This window comes from Adiantum capillus-veneris, chromosome 27, assembly GCF_014529385.1.
Source record: "Adiantum capillus-veneris isolate H3 chromosome 27, ASM1452938v2, whole genome shotgun sequence".
NCBI classification, from domain to species: domain Eukaryota; kingdom Viridiplantae; phylum Streptophyta; class Polypodiopsida; order Polypodiales; family Pteridaceae; genus Adiantum; species Adiantum capillus-veneris.
The window spans coordinates 67540531-67554540 of record NC_140957.1 but is presented as its reverse complement, the minus strand read 5'-3'; positions in this window follow the sequence as shown (position 1 = coordinate 67554540).

Here is a 14010-nt window from a genome sequence, read left to right as displayed (position 1 = left end):
CTCCATTGAGCCCATAGCGAAGCCAAAACAAAAAAAATGGCGATTGTGCCACCCTAGACCGATGAGACGGGAGAGGATGGCCATGAAACTTTACAAGGGTGGGAAAAGCCCTAAATTCCCACCCTTGTAAGGTTTCATGGCCATTGCAATTTGTCTCAGTGGTCTATCGTCGCACTTTCTTTCCATTGGGACCATAGTGAAGCCAAAATGAAAAAATTGACAATTGTGACATCCTAGACCGACAAGACCGGAGCAAATGGCCATGAAGCTTTGAAAGGGTGGGAAAATCACATAAATCCCTGTCCCTCATAACCATCACAATCTGTTTCGATGGTCTACAGTGGCACAATTGCCTGTTTTTTCCATTGGACCCATAGCGAAGCCAAAACAAAAAAATTGGCGATTGTGGCACCCTAGACCGACAAGACGGGAGCAGATAGCCATGAAACTTTACAAGGGTAGGAAAAGCACCTAAATCCCTACCCTTGCAAAGTTTCCTAGCCATCAAAATCTGTTTGGACGGTCTAAGGTGGCACAATCGCCCGTTTTTAACCATTGGGTCCAAAGCGAAGCCAAAATGAAAAATTGGCAATTGCGCCACCCTAGACCGACGCGACAGATTGCAATGGCCATGAAACTTTGCAGGGGTATTAAAAGCACCTAAATTCCCACCTTTGCAAAGCTTCATGGCCATCGCAATCTGTTTCGACGGTCTACAATGGCACAATCGCCCGTTTTTCACCATTGGACCCATAGCGAAGCCAAAACGAAAAAACTTGCGATTGTGACACCCTATACCGACAAGACGGGAGTGGATGGCCATGAAACTTTGCAGGGCTAGGGAAAGCATTGTTAACATTGGCGTCCACTTCTAGTAGTCATGGGCCGGGCTTATCGGTCCAATAGGAAAAGGGTAAGAGTGATCGCCGATGAGAGACGCACTCTAACAGGACATTCAAGGGTTAGTTGGCTAAGTATGGACGCCCAAGTGTGAATGGGGCGAGGTCATATAAAAGTCACCTAAACCTAAAAATCATTTATTCTCTCCATTCATGACCAACGTAGACCCTATGCCCTTAGAGAATGTGAACGTGAATACTCCATTTACTGCACCCCCTGACTCTTCAGAGCTATTCCTCTCCGAGGTTATATTATCTGATAGTAGAACCCTTGCCAAAGTACAATAAGTTGACGGTATATCATCACGGCTAGGGAAAAGGAAATTGAGAGCTTACGCAAGACGGAGCAATGAAGAGAGTTAAAAGCGAAAGCCCCTATGTCAATATCTTTGCTAGGAGAGCAATCAAGTGCTCCTGAATTAGCGACCACTAAGGGTCAACCCATAGAGAGCCACATTGCATCTAGTTCAAAGGACACCCCTAGCACATCAAGCCTAGATGGAGCATTCCTAAATGAGAACTGGGAGTACAAACTACAAACGGAAACTCTAACCGACCTATACACAGGTCACACCTATCACGTGGGTTGGTTAGATGTTCTACAATCCACAACGGGTGCTACTAGTGCGGAGATCAATAGCAAAGAGTTTGTGAGGTCCTCCATAGGGTTATTGAGCTAGAGAGATAGAACAAGGGGATCCACATGCCTTCAACGGGTCTCATGAGATTCTTGGATACTGGGAAGGCTAAACAACCAACCTTATCGTAATGGACACTCCCTCAGTAAGTCCGATTGATCCTCCATATGTTGTTTCACCAGGGGTCTCTGTGAAATCTGAGCCCACAAGTGATAGCTTTACTTTTCCAATTCTAGCTCATCTTTCCCTTGATGACACCACGGCTACCATGCCTACCCCAATGATGGGCATGCCAAGAAACACGCCATGGACGTCATTTGTTAGTAAAGCACCACTACATATTAGCTCAATGCTTGCAACAGTACCTATACAAGTGTGTACCAATCGTATACACCTATGGGTTCTCGTACTCATGTAGTTTCTACCCGTCCCATTGTTTCAACAACCTATGCTCCACAACCACAACACCCAAGTTTCCATGGGACTGTAGCGGCTAGAATTAGCATGTCACATCCGACGTCTGCTATGCCTAGGGCCACACATATGAACTTTGGGCCGCCACATAGTACAACACCATACCAAACGTGGAACCCAAGGGCTTCCTATGCGCCAAGCACAATACCAATACCTACTCCACATGTAGTCTCTCGAGCACCTCCACCCACGGTTCCTGTAAGAAACTAGGCAACTAGGCTCTTCTGGATCCTCCTCCCAACCTCCCTTTATAGGTGGGCTCCTAGCCCCTTGCCCTAGCCGGATACCCTGTCCACACTGCCTAGCCCAGCCCTTGGCCGTAGTCCTTGCCTAGCCTAGTCCTTAGGGTACAGGACCCGTGTCCTGACATTACTTCCCCCTTAAGGAATAGTTTTCGTCCTCGAAAACACAAGTAGTAACATCTTCTTAAGAATACTGGTGTTCTCTTTATTGACGTCCCATAAGTGAGCCAGTTTTCTGTATGACGGATAATTGGTGCAGTGAGGAGGTTCAATGAAACCAAGAGGAATATCTTGATTTTCAACATTGTTGTCCGTTTAGAGCCAAAACCATTAGTGCCTTGCACAGTTTAAACTGGTAGGGATTTTTTGAGGTGGTAGTCCCTATTTTGTGCCACTGCTCGTAATTCGGAGTCATTGGGCAGTACCTTGGCACAAGGGAGAAGCCTTGCTTCATGAAAATTTTTCAAAGAACTTTGCTTTGTACACAAGAATTAGTTTCCAATGTAAATGTATAAACATGGAAAAAATAAACAATACTGATCATGTTCAAACCTGGTTATCTTGCTGTAACCAGTTGTCTTGAGATGTGGGAAGAAAAAACTCGCTCAAATGTAGATCTTCATCTCCATGGCACGAGAGAAAGTTGGCCTGAAATATATTGTAGGCATAGGGAGAACTTTCCCAAGGGCGTGTGCTTATAGCATACCCCAAACTGGAAACAGCTTAATGTAAGAGTTGTAAATTGAAGCCTTGCTTCCTTCAAAAACAGGTGCAGTAAAATGCCACGCATGTCTGTTTAAAGATTGCAATTTTGCCATGCGTCATTCCAATCTTTAAACAAATCGACGTTGTGGTACTTATAGTAATTCTCACATGCCATGCTTGTGAGCCTGAAGTGTATGCATAGGATATGCATGTCTATTGCATATCTTAGCTATCAAACATATGCTGCATAACCAAAAAAAATCAATTGTGTACCTTATTGAGGACACCTGTCGACAAAGCTTACCGCCGGAAGAATCGAATTAGTTGCCATCAAGAAGGAAATCGAGAAATGATTTTCCAGATATTGATGTTTGGTTCAATAGACATGGCCGACAGTGGATTCAACTTCACCTTTTCGAGTTACCAGCTGCTTAGAATTTAAAGAATGACCGGCCTTGCCAACCACTGATGCCTTATAAGGCATATGCCATGCCTGAGGTGGGTGTATTACTAGAAAATCGTGCCTCGTAAAAACTTGTTTAGAGGTTAGCTCTATCGGAGCCATGCTGCTTAGTCCAAATCATAGTAATGACTACCAATATTGGACGGAATAGGTTGACCCTGGTCCTACTAGACCCGTAGATAATGTCTTCGGACACCATGGCCGATATCAACCTAAGAACATAGTCTTGCAATACAATTAGATACATAAAATAATGAAAATTGCAAGAAGTGGAAATTGCAAACCTGACAATCGATTGGTCTCTATCCGAGGTGAAGCACTTTGTTCACTATCGGTGCCTTATGTGATGTCAGATGGTTTTCTGCCTGTGTCCGTGTGAAAAAACTCACCTCAACATACCTGATCGTGTTTAGATGTTGTACTTCCTGCAGAGGGCCTTGCCCAAGTTGTACCAATAGGTGTGCATCCTCCATGCTCGTGCATGGCACAACTATGTCTTATACCTTTTACTTCGTCTGTGAATTGTATCATCGGAGTTTTTGGTTGTATTATGACACCGTGCAAAGCTTGGGCATACCAAAAATTTCTGAGCTTGGCCTGTGTACGGCTTGCATGATCCATGCATGCGACCACGACCATCAGCTGCGGACGGGGTGGTTGAGCTTGTGGGAGTGACCCCCAAGGGTGGCCTTATGGCACCTTTTGGGCGCCCCATGTGAAAAAAAATATGAACAATAAAAAAATAAAGCACGCCAGCAATGGCGGTTTCTATAAACGGAGCAGCCAGCGAAGGTGAACTCACAGCAGGCCCTCCACGGCGTTTCGGCCCTTGTGGTAGAGACGAACCTTGGTGAGCATGGTGAGGCAAACCTGTTTGGAGCTGGTTGCGCTTCAAACCATGAAACTCGAGCTCCTCTGTTCTGCAATTAAGAGGCGCTTCCCGCGGCCTCCAGCTCGTCGGCTCTGTGCCTTCAAGGGGCCATGCCCACGACCTCGGCCTCCCTTCAAGGACCACGCCTTCCCCGCCTGTCAAGGGCACTTCTCCCCCGTCGAGAATAGCATGAGCATGCAAAAATCATGCAAAGGAAAGTCCACGACCCGAGAAAGAGAGAGAGAGAGAGAGAGAGAGAGAGAGAGAGAGAGAGAGAGAGAGAGAGAGAGAGAGAGAGAGAGAGAGAGAGAGAGAGAGAGAGAGAGAGAGATCATGCAATCCGCCATGCTCGGCTTCCTCGTCCTCCATAGCTCCCCCCTTCCCCTGAGCTCTGATACCAGTGTAAGAAACTAGGCAACTAGGCTTTCCTGGATCCTCCTCCCAACCTCCCTTTATAGGTGTGGTCCTTGCCCCTTGCCCTAGCCGGATCCCCTGTCTACACTACCTAGCCCGGCCCTTGGCCGTAGTCCTTGCCTAGCCTAGTCCTTAGCGTACAGGACCCGTGTCCTAACAGTTCCTGCTCACTTAGGTGACTTGTCAACATTTTCTCAAGCTATCGGTCGATCTATTGCTGAGAATATGTGTAACACGCGTGATAGAACAAAGGTAGTACAAATAGCCAAGCTCACACAAAAATTTAGTGGAGACGGGGATGTGAGAAAGCATATTGGTATAGAACCCTAAGGGTGGAAGAAAAAATGATTTACCCTACTCTTAGGAGACTATTCTTAAAAGAATGCATACGAGAGTGAGTGCTTTGGGGTGTATCCTCTCAGCTCCAGAAAGCCCAACGAGAGGAAGGAGAGTCAGTGAGAGACTTTATTAGTCGCTTGAAGCATTTGAATTCTCGTTGTAATCCAAATGAGCGCTTCAATAATAATCAATTGCTTGATAGATTCATTAGGGGATTACAACATGAGGATATCTACAATGGCCTAGTCATTAGAGGTATCACCACTTGGGAAGCAGTCACCACCAATGCTATCCAATTGGAGGATAATATAATGATTCAAGGAGAAAGAGTGTCTGCTGATCCTAAATCTATTAGATCGCAAGCATCAGGGCATCAGCCAATGACCCTTAAGCCTATTGCTAAGGAGCCAAAGATATCTGAGATGACTTTAGCAGATCTCACCAAGGCCATTCAAGAGAGTCTTAGACACAATCGTGCTCCACAAAACAATCATATGTATCCAAGAAGGGAGCAACAATAGTGTTCAGTATGCTATGGACCGCATAGTACCAGTGAATGCCCTAATTTTAGAGTAAAATTCAATGGGAACTGCAATGCTTGTGAGAGGTATGGTCATCAAGCTAAGGATTGCATAGTATTTAAGCGCGCGATGGCCAATAGACCAACCTTAGCATGGACAGACACACCTCGAGTGCCGTCATTGATGTCGGCCCCACCTCTTGAACAAACATGACAACATAGGGCCCCGAATGTTGTTCAAAAAACACCCTTACCACCTCCAGTGCTAGGACCGCAACCACCACATCCGAGAATCACTTCAATGAATCAAGTGGATTGTGAGTCATCTATTGCTTGTCTTGAAGGCTGTGAGGAAGATATAGACCCTAGTATTGCCTATGGGATTGATGCGCTTGAAGAAAGTCCACAATACTACATGGAGGACTATTGGAGACAAGTCAAACATGTCTATCAAGTAGCTGCTCTTGCTGCAAGAGGCCAAAATATCAATTACACTGCTAAGTGGCCCCCTCTTCAATGCTATGAGTGTGGAGGTCCACATCGTGTGGCCGTGTGTCCTATTAGGCTACAAAAGAAAGCCACACTAATGCAAACCAATCAAGTGAGCACGTCTACAATGCCGATACTCATATGTAATCAATGTGGCATAGATCATTTGATTGCCCAATTTCCAAATAATCCAAATGCACTGAAGATCATGCCATTAAACTTGATTGAGGTTACCGACGAGGAGCCATCACAAAGTACACATGTGGTATCAGTAAGCGTACTCACACGATCGATGCTCCAAAAACAAAATTATATTCTTGAGGAAAGAGACACGGCATCAATTGCCCAATTTCAAAAAAAGAAGAAAACACGAAGGAAGAGATCGCAAAAGGCAGCGAAGTCAGGCCCCAGTTCAAAGACCAACATAGGGACTGGTGACGACCCCGTATATATGAATGATGCTAAAGAGGATTCTGATTCATGTGAAACCATGGAGACCAAAACGACCACTAAGATAGAAACCAATAAGAAAGATCTTCATGAGCCACAATGGCCAGGATCCAAGAAGAAGATAGGAACTTATCCAAACCCTATAGAGGAGATCGAGCGAGTCAAGCAATAAGGAGTTTGGTAGAAGATACCCAAAGGGATCTAGAACCATCACCTAGGCAGATCTAAATTACAGATACAGTGTTCCCTATGCAACAACAACCTCACCAAGTTCATAGACCCTTAGCCATACCTAATGTCATCCAAGAAGAAAGTGACTTAAAGTCATGGAAAAGTGGGCGTACTCACTTCTTGATGGAAAGAATGTGTACAGAGGGACTACCTAACCCTATCAAAGAAATGTAGATCCCATCTTCCCCACGTCAAGGGGCTGAAGCCCAAAAGGTGTCGTTAAACATTGCCAAATTGATGGATTTCATGTCTTCAGAAGTTAGAACCACCATCATGCCCAAACTATATAAAGACCCTGAGCTAGTCTCAGCTCTTCGAGATTTCCTCAATGGAGAACTGAAGGTCGGGCTACCACAATTTTCATAGATGGATGGAGCTGGGGATGCCAATAGAGGAGGAACACTTAGATCCACAACCCAACCTAGATGAGAACCTTGTTGTAGAAATACATATTAACAAGCTGGGACAATACTTTGAGGGAGATGAATCTAATGCAACCATACCAATAACTACCAAGGGATTAACTATGAAGGGAATCCTTGATGGTGGTGTTGGGGTTAGCATTGTGACTAAAAATTGCTGGGAAACTATGGGAAGACCTCACCTTGCGACCACAACCATAGTAGTGAAGATGGCCAATGGGTCTATTGTTAGACCTATTGGGATGCTAGAAGACCTCAAGATCAAGGTCTTTGGAAATAAAATAATAATTACCTTCATTATTATGGATTTTTCCATGCACACTATGGCATCTGAGATGATCTTAGGACACCCTTTTATGAGGGAATCAAAAATGGTGCATGACTGGTCTAAAAAACATGTCTACTTGCAGTTCCAAGATTATGTCATTTGAGTGGATCTTGTAAAACTGGTTGAGCACATCCCCTAGGAAACAGGTTTATAATCGATCATAGATCTGAAACCACAGTTCACTCGGACCCATTGCAGTATTGTTACATGTGTAAAGCGGGCACTGATGTTGGGGAAGATTCTCCTTATATGGATGTACTACCTGGGATGACTGAGTCGGACAATCTGGATTGGGTCCACCTAGCAGCAACCATAGACACTTGGAGAAATAGGGGGATGACTTGGGTAACACCTGAAGGGGATGAAATGCCACCATTCATACCCTTAAATATGCTAAAATCAATGCATATAGCTTCTAATGACCTACAAGATGAAGGTTTGAGTGGCATTGGAACCAGTAGCGTCTCACAAGACTATAGCCCACACGATTTGGGGTCAGAATCATCAATTGAAATTGACTCTGAGGACGAAGAATCTGAGTTAAATCTTAGTGCAAATGTGGGGACAAACCATTGAGGGCCCAGTGGGACCCTAGATGACAATCTATCCAAGGGAGCAGAAGACACAAGTAGCGATTCATCTAGTGACTCTTCACTAGAGATCGGCCGTAATCAAAAATTAGACAAGAAGAGTAAGAGATATGAGAGGCGACGATATCAAGCAAACGTAAGTGCTAGAATAAATGAAAAGAAATCTACCACAGAATGGCTTAATTATATAGGGGCATGTGATGCTCATCGGAAGTTGGTAGATAGCTAGGGTGAATACCTTCAAAGCGTTTTGTGGTGTAGTCCACAACCCATTGACATTGCACAACTAAAGGCTACAGAGAAGCCAAAGTTGAGTTGTACCGTAAGGAGACAACAAAATCAAGAGTTAGCTCAACAACAAAAGTAATTGGAATTGAAATCACAGTCCACAGAACAATAGCACCCCACAGACTTATACCCTGCACCTGAACATTTCAAATCCTACACCACAAAGGAACGTAAGGTTGTGTATACAAAGGCTCAAAGAAAACCTATCGCTGGAAGCAATGGAGTCTTTGATGGTCCAGTGATAGTTAAGGAAATAGAGTTAGCAGACCCAAGAGAAGAGTCCAAACCTGTCTTCATTGCCCAAGATCTGACAGAGACTGAGGAGTGTGTACTTAGAGAACCTCTCAAGGAATTTAGGGATATATTTTCTTGGACATATCGTGATAAGAAAGGCGTTCCACCTTCTATGGTGCAACACACAATCTCCATGAATAGCATGGCTATACCAGCTCAACAACAACCCTACCGAATGAATCCTAAATATGCAAAGATCGTTCAAGAAGAGATTGAAAATCTTGTGAAATGCGGATTCATATACCCTATTGAGCACTCATAATGGGTGTCTCCAATAGTGATTGTGCCAAAAAATAATGGGAAACTCCGAGTGTGCATGGATCTCAAGAAGGTCAATTCCGCCACTAGGAGGGACCATTACCCCTTGCCATATTTAGAACATGTGCTTAAAAGAGTTGCAGGGAAGGAAGCTTATAGCTTTTTAGATGGGTACTCTGGCTACAATCAAATCACAATTGCACTAGAGGACCAAGCTAAAACGACCTTTATAATCAAATTTACAGTGTTCACATTTGGTGTTATGGCTTTTGGCTTAACCAATGCCCCTGCTACCTTTTAAAGATTAATAAACACTACTTTTAGAGAATATTTGAGGGAGTTCTGTGAAGCTTTCTTAGATGACCTTTGTGTTTATTCCTCTTGCAAAGAACATCTGTCATGCTTACAAAAAGTGTTTGAGAAGTGTATATTGTATCACATCTCCTTAAACCCTTTCAAATGCCAATTTTGGGTTAAACATGAAGTCATTTTAGGGCATATAGTGTCCAAAAATGGGATTTCCACATATGAAAGCAAAATTAAAGCCATTGCTGAATTGCCACCACCTACAAACTATAAAGGAGTTCAAAGGTTCATGGGTCATGTTGGTTATTACGAACGGTTTATTTTAAACTTTGCCGAGATAGCTCGTCCTTTGTACAAGCTTCTTATTGAGTTTCATTGGACCGCAGAGTGTGACCATGCTTATGAGTCATTGAAAAAGACCTTGACTAGCACTCCTATTCTACAAGTGCCCGATTGGAATGTAATTTTCCATGTGCATATTGATGCATCCAACTTTGCTATTGGGTGTGTTCTAGCTCAACCAGGAGAACATAAACTGGACTACCCCATAAGCTTTGCAAGTCGTCAATTGAATGATAACGAGAGAAACTACACCACTATAGAGTGAGAAGGTTTAGGTATGATTTATGCAGCGAAGAAATTTTTCTACTACCTTCTGGCCAACAAGTTTGTTTTCTATGCTGATCATCAAGCCTTGTTGTATCTAGTAAATAAACCTTGTTCCACGGGAATAATTACACGATGGTTGTTAATTCTCCTTGAGTTTGATTTTACCGTTGTGGTGAGACCTGGTAAAAGACATGTCATGGTGGATCATTTGTCTCGCATACTCAATGGTGAAGCCCCTACTGGATTCGATGATGAGTTTCCCGATACTTCTCTATTCCTAGTCAAAACCATACCTGAATGGAGTGAGAAGATTGTGAATTTTCTAGTTAATGGTTTTCCATCCAAAGAGCTTTGTAAGGACATAGCTCGAAAACTGCTAAAAGAATGTGAACCTTACTCTCTCATTGCAGGAACTCTCTACAGACTAGGGAAGGATGGTGTTCTTAGATGTTGCGCCCGTGAGGATGAGTATTTATACATACTACAAGAAGCCCACATGGGTATAGCCGGAGGACATTTCTCAAGGGAACTAATAGCTAGAAAGGTGTTGCAATCAAGCTATTGGTGGCTTACCTTATTCAAGGATGCATCACTTTTTGCAAAAAGATGTGATGAATGCCAACGTTAGAAGATCACACAACAAAAGTATAGGATGACCTTACATCCTGTTAAAGTGACTCAACCATTTGAAAAGTGGGGTTTGGACTTTATAGGCCCAATTAGTCCGGCAGCTCGTAGCACTCAATCTCGATATATTATCGTTGTCACTGACTATGTAGCAAAGTGGACGAAAGTCAAGGCAACACGCAAGGTTGATGCAAGGTCAACTGCCAAGTTTCTCTTTGAGAACATTATTACCAGGATTGGTTGTCCCTTTGAGATTGTGAGTGACAATGGCACTCATTTTATAAATGGAGTGATAAAAGAACTCACTACCAACTTTATGATAGCTCACCATAAGTCCACACCTTATTATCCACAAGCAAATGGCCAAGCTAAGAGTACCAACAAAACTCTCATCTCCATTTTGACAAAGACAGTTGAGGCTCATCGTACATATTGGGAATTAAAGCTTACATCAGCTCTATGGGATTATTGTACTGCGTACAAAGTTGCCATTAACTGCACACCATTTAAAATGGTGTATGTCCAAGAAGCGGTTATGCCATGGGAGTTTGTCGTTTCTAGTCTTCAAGTAGCTTCTCAATAAGGTTGGGATGGTGACCCCTTAGTTGAGCAATTATATATCCTTGAAAGGCTAGATGAAGAGAGGCATTTAGCTGTGCAAAATGCACTTGTGGAGAAAGATAGGAGGAAGAAATGGTTTGACCGTCATCTAAAGAACAAAGATATCAATGTTGGTGATAAAGTCGTTATGTATGGAGTGCGTAACAAAAATAAAAAGTTGAAATATGTGGAAAAAGGACCATATAGAGTATGTGAGATCACCCTAGAAGGAACCATTCGTGTGGAGACTCTTAATGGAGTTGAAACCATTGGATTCCTCAATGGGAGAAAATTTAAAAGATACTATGATCCTTTAAGCCAAGAGGAGCTACGTGCCATCCATAAAAAAAGGGCAGCCAAGGCACAAACAGAATTGAAGAAGATACAAGCTCAAGCTGATGCTAAGGAGCGACAACAACTGGCATAAGATGCCAACAAGAGGCTAATCTTGGAGTTACACATGCATTCCACATTGAAATCAACGAGGATTGGTTGGACTCTGACACACCTCTACGATACCCTATTGAGCTAAACAACGAGGATTGGTTGGATTCTGACACACCTCTACGATACCCTATTGAGCTAAACAACACCTATGGAAAAGTGCTATATAACGCCTTATTGAACACGGGTGATAATTATAATCTGCTATCATATGGGGTGTGGTGTCAGTTAGGGAAGCCATCTCTATCTGAGAGTATTATCCAAGTTAAGGTGTCAACAAGAAAAAAACTGCGGTTTATGGAATTTGGCACACTTCTATCAGTTATGACAATGGGGTTTTAGCTCAAGACTTTTTGGTCATGCCTACTAGAACTATGGAGGGTAATATAAACCTAGGATTCACGTGGATGATAGCCGCTAAATGCACTATTGATTGGGGGACTGAGGGTGTCACAACACAGAAACCGACTCTTAGCCCTGCCCCTCAAGCCATAGTCCCTGAGATATTGCCTCTTAAGGAAATAAAACCCAAAACATTGCATGTCCAAGAGGTTGAACCATATGTCCCCATAGCCCAACTCTCTAGAGCTTCAACTGATGTAGTTGAAATAAAGCTTGAGATACATAAGACCCATCCCAATATAGCAAAGAAAACATACAAGTGGGAACCTAAATCTTCTTTAGCGACCATAGCTAGTGCTAAAAGACAGGAGCCTGGTAAGAGACGTCCCACTCGCCCCAAGAAATGTAAAGAAACATTGCGTTGGATTCCCAAAAAAACTATTGGAAGCCCTTACTTGTCACCTGAACCATGTGAGCCCAATCATGTGGCTCCAAAACAAATTGAAGATCGAGGAAAGGAAAAAATCACGGAATGCTACACACTCGCTCCAGAGCTAGTTTGGGTACTGAAGAAAGAACAATTTGTTCCACCTAGCTCAGGAACTGGGAAGTCAAATGAAGCTTCTTGCTCTTCATGTAGTTCCTATATGGAAATAAAAACTTTGACACAACCTCCACCTACCATTGTACATATCCATACAAACAAGGAAGAGTTTGCACCTCCCGTTGTAAGTTCACCACCTACAACAACGTTGCAAATGAAATCATGGGAGAGTACCTTACCACCCTTGCAACTAGATGAAATGCATAGGGCGGTCAAAAAATATCGGTTAAAGCCTTCATCCATAACAACTTGGAACAATTGGTTTCAAAAGGTGACGACATCATTCCAAAAGGTATGATCTACCCAAGGAAGGGGGGAGTGTTTGTTGACATCCATCATTCACTTGCTTCGCTCTCAACCTTGCTCCCTGATCTCTCAATCTCCAATCCTAGGGAATGTATATATAAAGCCTTATACTCAAAAAACAAGATTAAAAAGTAATTTAGCAAGAGCCACTAAACAATAATGTGAAAACTTACAAGTTCTATACATAACACAAAATCATAAAAACACATTATGCACAAGAACAAGACCCTTGTAATATTTGCACTCTAATCATCATCTATCTGTGTGTACAGATATGGCTAGTACGCTAGAGTCATCCACTCCTGCCTTGGGTGAGAGGTACCCTCAGTATTTTTCACAGGTGTTTCACATGGTCTTTCCGGTGCTTGCCTATGAATGGGATTAGAGGAATTTCGAGGAGCTAGAATGACTGATACGTCTCTTGACCACGACTGATTCATACTTAGTAGAGAGTGTTTCTTCCATTGCACAAGCCTACCCTTTTGACCAAGATGACTATAGGCGTCTAGTGACCTTCTTACTAAACATCGGTGCCTCTGATGAAGAAGAAGATTTACATGATTACACGGATGGCACATATGGTCTCACGGATGATGACTTTGTTTTTGTCGACGATGAGGATAGGGGTTTAGCCTTAGGGTTATCCCCCCAATCTCTACAATATCCTATTCCTTGGACTCTCTAGGGGGAGTGCAACTAATTAGGTTAGGGTTCCTTATGTTTTTTTAATTGTGTTCAATAAGTGTTGGTACCTTTTCACACTAATGTGCCTTTGGAAGGTGGATGTTTGGTGCTGACTATTGTGCAGTTTGTGACTCCATAAGGATTCCTTTGAAGGACAATGACAATGGATGTTTACATGTTACAACGGATGTTCTCCATTATATCAGGTGTACTACTTCCTTTTATCTTTGCTTCCACATTTACATGTTTGCATCTTGTCATTTGAATTCTAACAATGCATAAAATTTATGAAGTTGTGACATTTCCAATTTAGATGCTATAATTTTTTTGAACTTCTAATACCCTATTCTTCTCTTTGATTTTGGTCTATTAGTTGACTTTAAGTAGGTATCAGGACCTTAGGCTAAACTATGTCACTTAATTGATGACTTTAATTCCTAAATAGTCTATTAATTGTAGGAACGTTAGTAATGTTTTAGGGTATGAGGATATAGTTCTCTCTAGTTTATTCCACCTAAGTGTGACTTGTGTTATGGAAGCCCATGTGTTAAGCTAGTATTTGAGACCTCGAGT